The sequence below is a fragment of the Ahaetulla prasina genome, chromosome 3 (assembly GCF_028640845.1).
Source record: "Ahaetulla prasina isolate Xishuangbanna chromosome 3, ASM2864084v1, whole genome shotgun sequence".
NCBI lineage: Eukaryota > Metazoa > Chordata > Lepidosauria > Squamata > Colubridae > Ahaetulla > Ahaetulla prasina.
Genome location: NC_080541.1, coordinates 188,380,316 through 188,397,198, shown reverse-complemented (window position 1 = coordinate 188,397,198; position 16,883 = coordinate 188,380,316). Strand labels below are relative to the sequence as shown.

Genomic DNA, 16,883 nt, shown 5'->3' with positions numbered 1-16,883 from the left:
TCTTCAATATTTCATATTTTTATTAAAAGTTTTAATCATAATAGTAAAATTTAAACTAAAAAATAAAAGAAAAATAAATGGAATAAATAGTGCAAGAAAAAAATAAAAGGAAAAAACCTTAAGAAAGCAACTTCCCACCATCAAGAAAAATATAAACAATATCACTATCTTTATATCTCCTTTTAATTAACAAATATAAAACTCTTCAACTCATAACTTAACTATATGCAAATCCAATGAGTAATATTTTCTCCAATCCAACTGTCAGCAAAAAGTTCAAAGAGAGTCCTAAAATAACATTAAAAATTGTAGAATTCATCAATCCATATCTCAACTCTTAACTATAAGCAAATCCACATTTAGAACGCAGAGGCAGCGTCCATGTATCAAAAGATTGAAATTTAACATGACAAAGATGGATGTTATCTCCTTTTAAGAGAACAAGCTCACAGATATTCCTTAAAGTAGAAAGACAATTAGATATTAAGCAAATTTAGATCCTGTCACATTAATATATATATATATATATATATATATATATATATATATATATATATATATATATATATATATATATATATATATATATATATATATATATATATATATATATATATATATATATATATATATATATATATATATATATATATATATATATATATATATAAAGTAACTGTAGAGGAAGATTTAAACACCATATGAGGTAACAGTAAGCGAATACCACATTTTTCCAGTGCAGATATCAGCAAGTACAAAATGAATCATACAAAATAACAAATACCATTTTAACACTGATCCAATAAACTAACTTTGTATTCCTTCTTTTTAAATTTTTTTTATAAAAATGGTTTTTAATCTATTTAGATGATTATTGATTCTGGTCTCCAATTTCTTCAAAACTTTAAGAAGCCTCTTTTGTAAGTCCAGCAAGAAGAAATTATTCCAATTATCCTCTGGAAATGGCATTCTTATTTCCTTTTTAATTTTTAGATCCTCATCCAATTCGTTTTTGTATGTCTGCTGACTTGATGCTGATTCTTGTTCACATTCTTGAATTTTGTTTGAGAGTGCAATTCCTCCAAAATGTCTCTGAATGCCATTATAAAGTTGCATATCTTGTTATTTCTCTTTTTATATCTGTAATATCAGAAATGTTAGGTAGTAGCAGGCCCAGTAGGTAGTAGGAAACTCAGTCAGTGAAAAAACAAACAAACTTAATTCAAACAGCTGAGAATTACTTCATTTTCAGCATAGTTCAACTAAATTAAAGCAAATTCCTCCCAATAAAAATTCCTCAGTCCTATCACAAACCATGGTCCAATTAGGCAAACTGCCAAAGGCCTTTCTTGGCAAACGTTCAGAAAACACCAATACAAAATAAATGCAAGAAGACGAAGTTATCAATGTTGTTTTCTGGCAAAGCCCAAATGCCATTGCTGGTCTTTTTTAAGCCTTATGGGAGGGGCCAATCATCTCTTGGCCCTACTCCTGAGTCGTCCTCTTTGCTTGAGCTGCTCTTGCCTTCTGGTAGCTCTTCTCATGCGTGCATTAGGAACAGGCTCCTCTTGTTCCTCTGCCTCACTACTGTCAGTCTCTGGAGGCTCTGGAGTCCGCACCTCACTCCCCAATGGCCCTGGCCTCACCTCAGCCTCCAACACAGAGCCCTCATCCGGGCCTTCCCCAGCCTCCAGGACTGGCCCACGCTCTTCCTCAGCCTCATCGCTGTCCGACTCCATTGCCAGCTCCTGCTGGTGGACCACAACAAGAAATAATTTTTCTTCCTCATCAAAACAATTTATTCTTTAGAATCAATTTCAAAATTGTAATATTCAAAATAAAATATTTCAACATTTTTAGAGGCCGTAATCTGTTTAAAAATTCTATTGCCAATATCTTGCTTTGTTTTTTGCTGTGTGTTTTAAATGATTAGTGCTATTTCATATATATTAAGGATCAAAAACACTCACCTGGTGTTTCCAGTCTTGTCATTTTGAAGGCATCTGCCCATTTCAGGTAGTTAATAGGTAATTTCTGAAGAGTGATTAGTAAAGGAAGTGTGAACTTAATGTTCTTTGAAGCCTCCAATTACAGCTGGCACAATCATGGCATATTAGCTTGGCTCTTGCTTCTCCCATCCTTCAGAAACTGCTCCTTTGCAGTCTCCTCCTGAGAAGCAACCATATGGAGCACAGCTTGAGTGATCTCACAACCTCTCTTTGTCTAGAGAGAGTCAAAGAAGCTAATCTACTCATCGTTCCTTGTTCTTAGCCACAGTTGTTGGCTCTACATCTTCAGTCTGTATTCTTCCCTGGAAGTCAAAAATTTTCAGTGATTTGTGATTGATCCAAAGGCTTTCTTCCTGCTGGTTCAAATATCACCATACCAGGGTTTGATTCTTTCACATACTTGATCCTTGGTGGGAGAATCCACTCATTTAAGTACTGGATTGTTTTGCTTTGGCTTCTGCTATGATTCTGATAAGTTATTGCTAATCTTTTTATGTAAATTGACTGTCAACCAGTCTTTTTATGTAAATTGACTGTCAACTTTTTATGTAAATTGACTGTCAATCAACAGTTGACAGAGGATCTTCATTCCTTCCATATTTGGCCATTATCTTTTAGCTTCAATTTTTTTTTAATTTACATTTATATCCCGCCCTTCTCCGAAGACTCAGGGCGGCTTACAGTGTGTAAGGCAATAGTCTCATTCTATTTGTATATTTACAAAGTCAACTTATTGCCCCCCCAACAGTCTGGGTCCTCATTTTACCTACCTTATAAAGGATGGAAGGCTGAGTCAACCTTGGACCTGGTGGGACTAGAACCTGCAATAATTGCAGGCAGCTGTGTTTTAATAACAGGCTTCTTACAGCCTGAGCCACACCGCGGCCCTTTTAATTTTAAATTAAATTAAATTAATTAAATTAAATTAAATTAAATTTTAAACATCAGGCGCACATTTCTCTTAGTCTAGCAGGCACCTTACATAGGGTACAATGATAGTTAATGTTCTGGGCCCAATTCTTCCTCTGTTAAAGAGTGGGTTGATTGACCTTGTAAAACTGGTTCGTTTTGTGTTTTTTGTCCACCTTTGGAAATCATGCACAGCCTCCAGACTTTATTAAACTGCCTTCCCATCACCCACCCACCCCAAAAAAAGATATGCTGCCTGAATCTAACTGAAATTAAAAACAAAAAACATTTCAGGGGCCAATCAAGTGCTGAGTAGATTGTTATAAGTGGAAGGTGACAAGTAGGTTTACTCGTATATACAGTCACTACAGTATATAGTGACTATATACTGAAACTTTAATTTTTCATAAGTCTAAAACTGGGTTGAATTAGTAGTGATGTTTCCTGAAATGTAATATCTGCAGATTGATTTACAAACTTGGAACAGGCTTTTTTTTTTAACATACGGTAACAATATCCCCATCTCATACAGTGCATGAAAGAACTGTTCAGAAAATCATTCACAGCAATTTGTGTGGATTGTTAGTAAACCATCTTGGTACTAGGGAACATCCTTGAAAGACCAAGAGGGCAGCATGAGGTTTTTGGTTTATTAAACTGAATATCAGGGTTGTTGCCTAGGGAAGGACTGAATTAGAAGTTTGTTCTCCTTCAAAAGCTGCTTTCCCCCTTGATCACAGCTGTGTTTATGAAATACGTTATGCCAGTTGCACAACAGCAGCTTTTTCTTGAGTAATTTATATTTCCTGTTGCGAGCAGGCTGGTGTGACAGAAAAAATGTCAAGGGAGTGAGAAGCCACTCTGTGCACATGGTTCAGTATCTGGAAGTCCAGATTAAACCAAATTCTGCTTTGTTACCCACAGGAAATTGCATCAGGATTTGGGTCCTTACTCCACCATCTTAATACTTTGTCCAAGTTTGAAATAAGAACTGGTTTGGATCAACTGTGCAACAAATATTAATGTGCCAGGAGATAACAGGGAAAGTTGGGCCTTGATATATCATTTGTCTCCTGTGGTTTTTAGGAATGCTATTTGTTTGCTCCTAACCCCCGAGTGTGTATTTTAAAATGCTTTTTTACAGGAAGGAAAATATTTTTAAGGTTTGTCTAGAAGTTTAGTTACTCCAAGGCTGCTTTTCCATCCTTCTCTTAGAAAAGGTATTAACGGTAGCTTTCCTGCCTTTCTGCTCCATGACATCACAAGAACTTGCGGCAAATGGTTTATTTCCAACCCAGTGGTGAAATGTAAAATTTGTTACTACCGGTTCTGTGGTCGTGGCTTGTTGTGGGGGATAATGTGACTGGGTGGGCATGGCCAACTTTTTTTTCTTTTAAAAGCATTTTTTCTACAACTTCTTTGGCCGAAGAGGTTTTTTTTAACTTTTAAAAGCATTTTTTTGGCTGAAGAAAAAATGCTTTAAAAAATCTCAGCTGGGCATGGTGGGGTGGGGGGAAAGGGATTTTTGCTACCGGTTCTCTGAACCACCCGCCACTATCGCTTCCGGATCAGGTGATCTGGTCTGAACCGGGAGCATTTCACCCCTGTTCCAAGCCCATAAAGAGGACTGAAGTTTGGATGTGAAAGAGAGCCAGGTGTAAAGACAGGTTCATCATGAAGCCCCACTGATCAAATCACTCCTAGCCTAAGTAGATTCCCAGGGATGCTATGAATAGAAGTTCAGGATACATTGTGTAACTCATACACCCAATACGATAAATGTCTGTGGTTACCCTAATTTGAACTTGGAACGGACCTTCCTTTGCTGAGAGCACCCCACTCTTCATTTTGAGCTCACTCACCTTCCTGTCCTTTGTTTATCAACATCGTTCTACAGTTTTCAGAAAAAGGATGCACTCTTAAATTAGGAGAAAAAGGACTCTATGGGCTCCTCCTCATTACAAAGTAAAGCAAATATATTATGTGGCTTCAGTCAGTGGATTACACTGGATTACTTGTGAGCAGATGGGCCTGGGATGAATTTTGATGGATGATGGTCAGAACAATCCTTCCTATGCCCGCATTTCACATTGTTGGTATGAGTTATATGTATGTATGTATGTATGTATGTATGTATGTATGTATGTATGTGTCTGTGTATGTAGGTCTTTGGTTGTTCAGGTTTTCTCCTGTGTAAAATTGGAAGTGTCTTGGCGACGTTTCGACAAGCCACATTGCTCCCAGAAGCACGAAGCTGAAGCCTGAAGATGACGAATGAGACTTCGTCGAAACGTCGCCAAGACACTTCCAATTTTACGCGGGAGAAAACCCGAATAACCAAAGACCTATATATAAACACCCGTGAAAACTTCAGAAAACATATATATATAAATATATATATATATATACATATATATACACACACACATATATACGTATATATATAGGTCTTTGGTTGTTCAGGTTTTCTCCGTGTAAAATTGGAAGTGTCTTGGCAACGTTTCGTGAAGTCTCATTCGTCATCTTCAGGCTTCAACCGTGCTTCTGGGAGCAATGTGTAATCGCAGCTGTTTCTTCCTTTTAACTGCTAGTGGGGTTTGAACTGATTGGGTGGGAGCTTGGCTGTGCTCTGATTGGATGGGGGTTTTCTGTGCTCTGATTGGCTGGGGTGTGTCCTGTGTTGGTGGGGGCTTGGTTGTGCTCAGTCTAGTCTGTGCTGCAGGGGGATTTGAGCTGGTGAGCTGCATAGCTGTTGTTTGGCTTTGTGGTCGTGCTACATCTTCATAGTGGGTGTCAGTCTGCTGCATGAATGGATTGGAGGGGTTTGAAATGGCTAATGTTGCAGCTGCGGTCTGGCTTCTGGTCCTTGGTCGTGCTTCATGATCAGTGTGGGTTTGGGTCTGCTTTCTGGGTGGATGTGCGGTGGTGACATCCTGTGTGGACCTTGTGAGTGTGGGTCTGGTGTCATTCCTCGTGTTAGGGACTCGTTTGTCAATAAGGGCGGGTTTCCAAATGGCTGGTAGGCGGGAGGTGTCATCTCGTTTGTTCATGCTGTGTGGGCGTTTTTCTATCTCAATGGCTTCTCTAAAGGAAGAAACAGCTGCGATCACACATTGCTCCCAGAAGCACGAAGCTGAAGCCTGAAGATGACGAATGAGACTTCGTCGAAACGTCGCCAAGACACTTCCAATTTTACACGGGAGAAAACCCGAACAACCAAAGACCTATATATATATATATATATATATATATATATATATATACATATACATATATATATATATATATATATATATATACACACGCACACACACACACACATATATACATATATATATATGAAATGCTTTAAGCCACCGCTCATGAACCTGGCAACTTGGTTCCAGTTTTGGTGTTTGTGTGGCAGTATGCGGGAGGGGTTGATCCAACATGGCCAAATGGCAGAGGGTAGTAGAAGGCTGTTGTAATTTGTTCTCTCTGTTGACACATTGAGCATTGGTATAAATCTTTTCCATAGTTCAGCTTCAGAGATCCTCCCTGATCTGTATTCTACGAATGTTTCTCAGGTTTTGAAAAAGCAATAGTAACCATGTGGGTCATTAAAAAACTATATATATCTACAATCCATATCCCTTTATTAGGCCAAATGAAATTTTACAGAAGCAAGAGAGAGAGGGCGAGAGAGAGAAAGAAAAAAAGAGTGCTTTGAGTTTCCAAGAACTCTTATCATAGCAAGATAAGATTCTGTAGAAAAGCCAGAATTTGAGCCAAGGGTGAAATGATGTAGCTGATTTTTGAGTCGTGCTTACATAGTTTACTGTTTTTAGCTGAAGTGAGGGAGAGTTTCCAGATTGAAAATCTACATAGTAGAAGTATATCGTACTGCCGAAAAGGTAGGAAATCTTTCTGGTTTGAAGATCAACTGTTTTGGATAGGACCTGGGCTTCAGTGAATGGGATGACAATTCTTAAATGAGTGGAGTCATGAGAGACTATTTTCTTGTGTTTTGGAGGGTTGCATGAACAGAATTCTTTTTTTAACTAGTTAAACAATGTTACGACATATAAAATACTTTTTGTGTGTCTTCTGCTTTAAAGTAATGGAAAACCAGGCCACCGGTTTTCAATAGCTATATTCCAAGAGGGCTCTGTGAGGGCATAGAAAATGTTTTAGGGGTGCCTAAGGCTCTGGGCTAAATAAACATGTATATCATGAGTTACAGAAATCCACTGGCTTAAAATTCGGCTAGACGTACAGTTCGAGATATTTTAAGCTGTGTACGAAAGGCTGGCCTCTTTCCTTTGCCATAATCTCTGCAAGCACCATCCTTCTGCTCTATCATACTCTTTTTGATTTCCTCAGTTGTCCTTTGTTCCAGATGCCTATGACATTGTCTGATTTATAGCTAGCTGCAAAAGGATATGGATCCTAGCCCCATTCATAGAATTAGTGGTTGCTGTGGTGATAGCAGTCTCCCTTGGGAAAATAGCTGAAGCTCCTTGGCACTTGCCCATTTGGCTAGGCTAGAAAACAGACCAGTTTCTAATTGGCACTGTAGCTAAGTGGGCCAAAGCAGCACACCCAGTGCTGCCGACAACGGAAGAGATGGAGAAAGAAGATTGCTGACTTAGTAGCCTGCAGTTTGTTCTGATCGTGGCATAGCCACAAAAAGCAGCAAAGAAACCACTTCCTTTTGACTTTACAGCATTGTTTTAGGATTCAGAGAACAGAAAACTTCACATAACACACCCCAAACAAGAAATAAAATTTGCCTTTGACAAATATCAGAAAGTTAAAAAAAAGTTTTGATTAGTATCTAGATGTTTACTATCTGGAAGTTATAGAAATGTTGGCTAAAATAGAAAATGGAATGGAAGATCCTGAAAAAAAGCAATGACAAACCATTTCCAGAATTGCATTAATATATGTATATATATGGCTCAGCCTCCAGGAAAAGTTCAGTTTGACTGACTTTCCAAATTTCATGTCCTCTTTTTGCTGGTGATGCTGCCACCAGCTGAGACTGATTAAAGGCTACAAATCATCTTTGATATTAAAGCATCTCTTTTTGTGTGTGTCTAATAGCCACTAGGAGAGCTATTTCTACTATTGAAGCATAGCGAAGTTGTTGGAAGGACAAATGTTACATGTTGGTCTTGGGAATAGGTAAGAAAGCAAGTTTCAGTTGGTGTGACTATATTATTACTGCAATCATGCAATACAGAAATCTTCCCTTATTGTATAATATTGATCCTTATTTACACTGGAACTTCCCTCCCCCCAAAAAAAGTCTGGTCTCTGAAGCTTAACCATTTATCTGTTATCTAAACCAGGAAAGTATACTTGCAGAACCTGAAAACTATAATATTCATTGAAAGACTTGACAGACTTGAACATTGGGCGCTATCTAACAAAATGAAATTCAACAGTGAAAAAAGTAAGGTTCTACATTTAGGCAAAAAAAAAAAAAATGCACAGGTACCGTATATGTGGTACCTTGCTCAATAGTAGTACCTGTGAGAGGGATCTTGGAGTCCTAGTGGATAACCATTTAGATATGAGCCAGCAGTGTGCAGCAGCTGCTAAAAAAGCCAACACAGTTCTGGGCTGCATAAACAGAGGGATAGAATCAAGATCACGTGAAGTGTTAGTGCCTCTTTATAATGCCTTGGTAAGGCCACACTTGGAATATTGCATCTAGTTTTGGTCGCCACGATGTAAAAAAGATGTTGAGACTCTAGAAAGAGTGCAGAGAAGAGCAACAAAGATGATTAGGGGACTGGAGGCTAAAACATATGAAGAACGGTTGCAGGAACTGGGTATGTCTAGTTTAATAAAAAGAAGGACTAGGGGAGACATGATAGCTGTGTTCCAATATCTCAGGGGTTGCCACAAAGAAGAGGGAGTCGGGCTGTTCTCCAAAGCACCTGAGGGTAGAACAAGAAGCAATGGGTGGAAACTGATCAAAGAAAGAAGCAACTTAGAACTAAGGAGAAATTTCCTGACAGTTAGAACAATTAATAAGTGGAACGACTTGCCTGCAGAAGTTGTGAATGCTCCAACACTGGAAATTTTTAAGAAAATGTTGGATAACCATCTGACTGAGATGGTGTAGGGTTTCCTGCCTGGGCAGGGGGTTGGACTAGAAGGCCTCCAAGGTCCCTTCCAACTCTGTTGTTATATTATATTAAAGGAAAACACTACTTCTCAAGAAATCAAGTAGACAAATGTATGAATTAAGTTCATTATAAAGTATGTTAAACAGATAGTTCATAACATGAAAATAAATTTAACATAAAACTCAATAGGAAAACTAATTTTTAAACAAAAAAGATTACCGATAAACCCACAAGTGGTCTCAACCTCAGAGACCTAACAACCAACCCTCAGAGTACTAACAACCAGATGACTGCAAAGCATATAAATTCTTCCATTCCCCACTAGGCAGTTAGAACTGAAAAAGCTTTCTTGGATGAGAAGTGTAAAAAACAAGAAAGTCCAGATGCCTTTTGGAAAAAGCACTTTTGGGACAACAGAACGGAAAGGTTTTTTTGAATGTTGTGTGCAAGTTGTGCAATAAATACATAAGAGGAAATCAAGATTATTTTACTAAAAATATCTAAAGTTGTCAGGTAATAACTCCTGAGCAATACTGCAAGTGCTAAAGCCTTATTAAGAAAATGAAGAGCAGCTGGCAGCAAACAGGGCTGCCTTGTTGGAATTTCATAAATTCCACAAATATGCAAAAGTTAGCTTTTACAAATGGAGCATGTCTTTGAATGTATTTGGTCCTCTTTCTCCAGTTTGAGTTTAAGTTTAAGTTTAAGCCTCTGGTGGCTCAACAGACTAAGCAGTCTGTTATTAACACAGCTGCTTGCAATTACTGCAAGTTCAAGTCCCACCAGGCCCAAGGTTTACTCAGCCTTCCATCCTTTATAAGGTAGGTAAAATGAGGACCCAGATTGTTGGGGGCAATAAAAGTTGACTTTGTATATAATATACAAATGGATGAAGACTATTGCTTAACACAATGTAAGCCACCCTGAGTCTTCGGAGAAGAGTGGGATATAAATTCAAATAAAAAAAAAAAGTTACTGGAAACTTTTTTTCCTTTAAATTGTTTGTTAGCCTGTCTTATCAAATCATGGTCTATGTTCATAGCTATTGTTTATATGGCGCTTCTGCAAAGTAAAATTTGAATATTATGCTTATTTAAGTGGTCTTTCTTATGCTACAGAAAATTAGGTTCTATTATGTGAAGATGGTACCTCCTACCCTCCAGTTTTAGCAAGAAATTTAACACAAAATATTTTTGTATTTTTTGAAAACAAAATATTGTACAGAAATACTGGAAAAAAATGGATTGTGGATTTGCTCTATCTTATTCTCCATGAGCTGTCTACCAGCAATGTAGGCCATGCAATTAGTGAATGACATTTTCAACAGAACAGCAAAGCAAAGACTTGCTGTGCAAGAGTCCCTATTAGTGCTGGGTCACACTTTTCTAGGAGAATGAAATCTAATTTGCTAAGCCTCCCCCAATACAGACTTGACCTAAATAATTGGCTCCATGCTTTGATTTTACTTGGTCCCCTTCCAATTAAGTAAAAGAAAGCAATTGCACAGTGTTAATGAAAATAAATAGATCACAGCTGTCCCACAAACCAAGGGCTGGAGGTGAAGATATGAAATGATAGATATGCCAAGTTTAGTCCAAGATGCTGGAAACGTGGCACAGCACACTGACATATTAGGTGTGATCAAACTCACTGAAATTGTTGAGTTATCCTACGGACGGAGGTTGGTGAGAAAGGAGTATTTGCTAAATATGACTCACTTTTTGCTCACCTGATGTTGAGCCACAATTGCAATAATTCCCAATCGGATCACAGGAAATTACAGGACTGCAGTTCAACATATTCACCAAGTCATGAACAGCTGCTGTTGAGTTTGCCAAGATTGCACTTTCTCATTTGGAGCTTACTAATGCAGCTATAGGGGAAAAATAAATGATTGGATTGTGTGAACAAAGGAGATTCTTTGTAGCTTCATTCTGCTTCCAAATCACTAAACTCCAGAGAACGTGAACATGAAGAATCATCTCATCCCCTCTCTTAAAAATCCTAGATAAGATGTAAAATTATTTTTGTCCCATATATCCTTGCTTTCCAAACTAACCCCTTTATCAGAGGCAGCTTTTAAGGCAGAGATGCAGCCGACACTCAGTCCTGACATATTCTGACCTGTAAAGCTGACCATTATGCTGAAATTAGGATTTCCTGTTTTTTTAATGGTTAATATTTTAAAATCTGCTTTAAAAATTAGATTAGTAACTGAGTAATTTTTTTTAAATTGGAACATTATCAAAAAAAGTTAAGCAATACGAATCTATCAATTGTGGTTGTGATAGCTGCCCCACCAGATTGTGAACCAAGTCAAGGAAAGATTTATTGCTGATTGTCTTAAAGGATGGGATGGGGCATGCTGGAGGTATTTGTAGTTGTGCTCTCATTGGCCCTATTCAGTTAACACACCTGCTAGTGACCCATCAGCTCTATTTGTACTTCTGGCATCATTCAGTCATATTTTATAAAATTTGCTATTTGGGGAATAGAGAGGCTTCATCCATTTTGTCCTGGAAGTATCTAATATACCACATGTATTTCATGAAATGGTAGCAACTTCCCAATTGGCCAAGCAAGCATCAGTAAGTAAACTTTGGTCACTGCAATAAGTCAATGTTTTAGTTTTGTGCTCTTAAAGAAAATATGTTTTTTCAGCCACTCTATTTCTTCAATTTTTTTTTTTTTGCCTTTATGAGTAGGGAAGGGTTAGCTGGACAGGTTTTGGTTTTTCCAAATCTGATGGTGCATCACTGACTTTTTTGGGGTTAAATTCCTCTCCCAATTAGTTGCCTAGGTCAACTAACCTTTTTCTGCTGTTCCCACAGCATACCGGTACCTTTGTTAGTCCAATTAAGAATATTGTGGGAACAGACCTATCGTGTGACTAGTTGCAAGGACTGAGTAGATAAGACACAGTGAAGAAACAAAGGCAGATAAATGCAGAATATAGAGTTACTTCAGTTCTTTTCTTCCTGCTCAAATTTAGAGGCCCAAAAGTGCATTTCTAGATCTTGCATATATTTAGTAAAGTTGCCTTGCGTGTTTTACTGCTTCTATGTGAGTCCTATCCAGGTCCCTGAAGTAGCCATTTGCCCAAGGCCAGTACTAAATATATATGGAAAATCATTGTGCATCACAGAACACAGTTCAATCAACTTCAAATTAATATAAATATAAAATATAAAATTTTTGTGGCAGCTTCTGCAAAGGAGATCATCTCATTACTTTAGATAGCCTTGCTGGATGTAACAACTTTTTAAAAATTTAGTATGTTACAGCAACATATATTGCTTCTGTTGTACCGATGCTTTTAATGCAATGAAGAACTGGCATAAATAGCAAAAAGAGTTATTTTTTCCTCTCCTCCTCCTTGGATTAAGGAGCAGAATGAGCCAAATTGATTCTCTTAAAATGATGGTCATAAATGTATTTCGTCTGCATTTGCCTTGTCTGAAGAAATAGTCTGCAATTTTAAAACATACAGTATATTTATCAAGAGAAAGAATTATCACTGGAATCAAATGTGGATTTTCATTTTGGGTCTGAGCTCTTGATAGTTTGGTCTCTAAATGTCTTTATGGAGCTTTCTCTTACTTTATAAAGATATATCATTCTACAAATGGGTTACAGGACTTTTATGATGATGCAGCTAACGTGATTAACACACTAGAAATCAAATAATGATGATTTCTAGTGCACCTTTCCAAAGCATGATGTCTTCACCCTTTATATGCCCATTTTAGCTATTTTTTTTTAAAAAAAATCTTGATTTTTTCCCCATAGCTGTTTAAACTAATTTAGACCTTTCATGAGCAAGGAAATAACAGTCTTAAAATGCAAAGCAAATGGAAAAAATCTATATACTTGCTTGAGATACATGAGATGCTGCCTGATATAATTATAATTATATAATCTGAGTCTCTTTTCTTGATCACTGTCTTAAGCTGTGATTTCATAGAGTAAGATTTAGAGTTAATGATTATTGGAATAGCACCATCCAAATCAGTAGATTTAAGTTTATGATTACCTCCCCTGTCAATTCATTCGGTTAATTGTAAGCATGACTAAGACTGGATCCAACCTATGACTCTTCTGACATTAGAAAGACAATCTACAGAATACAGCCAGATTATTCTGTATATTTAAATTTTCTTTATATAAGATGATAGTGGATCATCTGAAATAATATTGATTTCAGCATCATTTAATTAATTAAATTTATATGGCTACCCAACTCACAAATACAGCTTCGGGTGGTGTCCAATAAAACAGAATAATTAAAAATAACACTTAAAAATAAAACATAAATATAATTAAAAGCATTGAAGAGTGTAGTCATGATCTTACATATAATAAAGCCATTTCATGGGCTCCCCACTTTCACAGGGATCCCCAAGCCTGCTGATAAAACTGTGTCTTAAGAGATTTCTGGAAAATCATTAGGGTCAGAGCCAGTCTCATTTGGAGTAGATGATATTCCACAGGGCAGGTGTCACCGCCGAGAAGGCTTACCTCCTGGATACCATCAGATGAAGCTGCTTAGTAGACATAAACTGTTACATGTTTGGCCTCCTGCCAGACTTGATGGGCCAAATACATGTAATGGGGGTGGGGAAATGATCCCTCCAATAGCGCAGCCTTGTTCCATGTATAGTTAAAGATCAAAACCAGCATCTTGAATTGAATGTGGAAACAAGTGGCAACCATTATAGCACATGAAGCAGATATGTGCAGTTGTAGGAGCAGACATACTTGTCCATGCCACCACATTTTGAAGCATCTGGAGCTTCTGCATACTCTTCAAGGGCAGTTCCATGTACAGCGCATTACAGTAGTCATTTGGGCGAGTGACCAGTGCAAAGGCAACTGAGAGTAGTGCTTCCTGACCCAGGTATGGGTGCAAGTGCTACCTCCTCTCAACAGGAGTCATGACTCCAAACGAATCCCCAGATTGCACACAGATCTATTTGGATCAATGCAACTCCATCCAGCAGCATTCATGGTCAATTCCCAGATCCAGAAGGTGCTAAAACCTAAACCAATCAGGCCTGCCAAGGTTCAGCTAAAGTCTCAGTTCCCCATCCAGATCCCAACAGCTTCCAAGCATTATTTTGATGTTATAGCTGCCTTAATGCCTGTAATTAAGAATGGGGAAAGAGTAACATCATTTGGAAAATATATCATCATACAAATCTTCAGAAAATACAGGGGCTTAGTAAAACTATTAGAAACCTTATCATAAGAATGGAGAGATTCTTTGTCCAGAAGGCAATTGCATTCATTTTAATATACATAAATCAATTTTTATGAACCTGTGATTGTGGACACGGCAATGACAAACAACCTGGAAGGACAGCAAATGATGCAGCTGCATATACCTAAAAGCTACTCACTCATTTGTCTAGGTTTTACAAAGTTTAGTGGAATTCATTGGCTCATGAATCAGTCCCAGTCCATTATCTTTTGCTGCTTAGATTCATTATTGAAATTATTATGATAAATGAAAGCTTTTAAAATTATATTTCAGTTTTGTCAACAATTTTAGTTCCTTTTTTCCTTTGGTTACGTAAACAGGTTCTGAGTAACAAAATTACTTCCTCAATCATTACAGTGAATAAAAAAGGTTCAAATCTATGAAATATAAGGTTGGAAAATATCAACAGGTATTTCATACAGCAAATTGCTTGGATTTTTTATTTTTTTTTAAAAAAAAGCTCTAACTGTTGGAATGAAGTCTTAAAAATACCCCACAGGAGCTGTTCTTTCAGCACTACCAATATAGGTGACTGAAAACTCGGGGCTCTTGAAAATGAAAAGCTCACCCATTTTTTTGAACTTTCTGACAACTGAATTTTTATTAGAATTTAGTCCATGCTTGCCCACTTCTCTCTGTTTCTTTTGCCAGATGAGAAGAAAATAGAATGCTGATTACTGTTATTTGTGATTCTTTGGAAATGATGCGATGTTGACTGCAGGCAGCATATGTATTCATAGTTCCTTGTTTGTTTGCTGCCTTTTCTTTCAGTATTTTAACAGCTGTGTGTCACCTTTAAAATATTCAAAATATCTCCACATTTTCATCCTACACATTCTCAATTTGGGTCTCATTTCACACATTTTGTCTGAGGAAAAGTCATAGTAACCCATAGCTATTTGTGCTCCAAAAAGATCAAAATGGCTGGATAAAAAAAAAAAAGCATTTGTCTAGTCTGCACAGAACCCCTGTTTGTTATATACTTATTTAAAATAATGTCACTTTAATAGACAAGATTACTTTCCATGTTTGTAAACTCCAGCACAGAGCATTCAGTGATACACCGAAGGGGAGGCAATAGGGTTAATGTAATGAGCAAATAAATTAGTCATCACCTCTTTTCACAACACTTTATATAAATAGTTGCACTATAAAAAGTACTTATTCATGTCCCTTCCTGGTTCTTTTTCAGTAGATCGATGGGGGAAGGTACTTAACAAGCTTAGGCTTGCTGTTGCTTTGGACAGAACGTTACTCAATGTCATTTGTTATTAGCATCAAAGTTGCTCCAGAGATTTGCTCTCCATGTTGTGAGACTGTTCTTTCAAGATTAAGACATCCGGGTAGGGAGTGGGGTAAAAAAATAAGCATCAAGGCTGTAGAGCTTGAAACCCCCTTCACAGCCAACCATCATTGGTATGTTCTATTTGTACAAGAAGACCAAGCCATGTGTGGATTGTAGCATGGTATATATTCTTTAGATTTTTTTAAAAAAAATGGACAAAGCATAATACTAAAAACTATGTAAAAGCTTTGTTTTTGTGTCTTTAAATTTTACTTTGTTACTCACTTGGAGCATTCAAGAGAACTTATGCCTATAAAAGCATGTTTGTAAGGAAAAATATATATCATCCAATTTAGGAAGATTTTTGCCATTTCTTTTGACTGGGAGCTAACTAGAATATCTGGAAGTGTGTGGATGTTTTTGACTGAAATTTAGAAATTTAAAAGTTCTATTTTCACTTTATTCTTTATTTCAGATTGAAACTTATCTCTTTGCAAAAGGTCACTCAGATCTACAGTTATGGTGTAAATGAAGTATAGAGTCAGATATTTAACCATGTTTTGGAAACAAGGCAACATTCCTTCGTCAGGTCCTGCTCATTTATAGATTTTTCTCAAAAATGTTCTAAGGCCACAATTACTCCATTGTCATTGTCAAAGCTTGTATCTAGATGGATATAAAAAGAAAAATGAATATTAAACAGCAGGAAGAGATATCAAAAATTAGGGTGCAGAGAAGGTCCATTTCAGGGAAAGAGTGGTAAGGGGGGCCATTTTGCATTTCTTTTGGAGAAAGGGAAAATGAGGGAATTCTTAAACTCTTAGAAGAGATTCTTCCATGTGCATTATATCCCTCCCAAGTCATACTATGCTGCTTATTGTGGCTGGGGTCTTCCTGAGTGGCAGGAGCAAGGAATGTACTGGCAGTGCCTGTCAAGAGTATATGTTTCCACCATGTACACCCAATGTTTGAAGGTCGTCCCCACTGCCCAGTAAAAACACACAGGATCCTCTTTTGGGCATCAGTGATACAGGAAAATGCTGGGGGTGGATGATTACTTTTGTGGCCACAGAAAAGGCATCATTTCATACTATGTGGCAGAAAGTTAACATAATAAATTCCTGAATTTTATCAAGAAAACCCACATGAAGAAAAAACATTTGAGTATATAGTGCCAGATAATGGACTCATCGCATGATATGAGACCCAATATGCTATTGAGGAAGAACTCAGTATAAAGTTTGGAGCATAAAATGGTGTTCATTACACAGCTAGATTAAACAAACAAATCAGTTGAAGTC

At 37.3% G+C, this 16,883-nt stretch overlaps 1 protein-coding gene and 2 long non-coding RNA genes across 9 annotated transcripts in view; 1 reads left to right on the top strand and 2 right to left on the bottom strand.

Moving 5' to 3' along the window:
* Positions 1-16,883, top strand: part of NAV1 (neuron navigator 1) — a 282,699-nt gene that overhangs the window by 34,016 nt on the left and 231,800 nt on the right. The window contains exon 2 of one of the 7 annotated variants that reach the window (XM_058174441.1): positions 8,004-8,084. The exons of the other annotated variants lie outside the window; for them this stretch is intronic. The gene's annotated coding sequence lies outside the window, so the exon portion shown is untranslated. The remainder of the gene's footprint in view (positions 1-8,003; positions 8,085-16,883) is intronic. 7 annotated transcript variants of the gene reach the window in all.
* Positions 690-11,456, bottom strand: LOC131193964 (uncharacterized). Its single transcript, XR_009154075.1, has 3 exons — positions 10,767-11,456; positions 1,971-2,034; positions 690-1,748 (listed from the first exon to the last, which is right to left on the bottom strand). It is a non-coding gene; the product is annotated as an uncharacterized LOC131193964 (long non-coding RNA).
* Positions 15,264-16,883, bottom strand: part of LOC131193963 (uncharacterized) — a 41,295-nt gene continuing 39,675 nt past the window's right edge. Inside the window, exon 6 of the long non-coding RNA XR_009154073.1 lies at positions 15,264-16,248. This is a non-coding gene — a long non-coding RNA (uncharacterized LOC131193963). The remainder of the gene's footprint in view (positions 16,249-16,883) is intronic.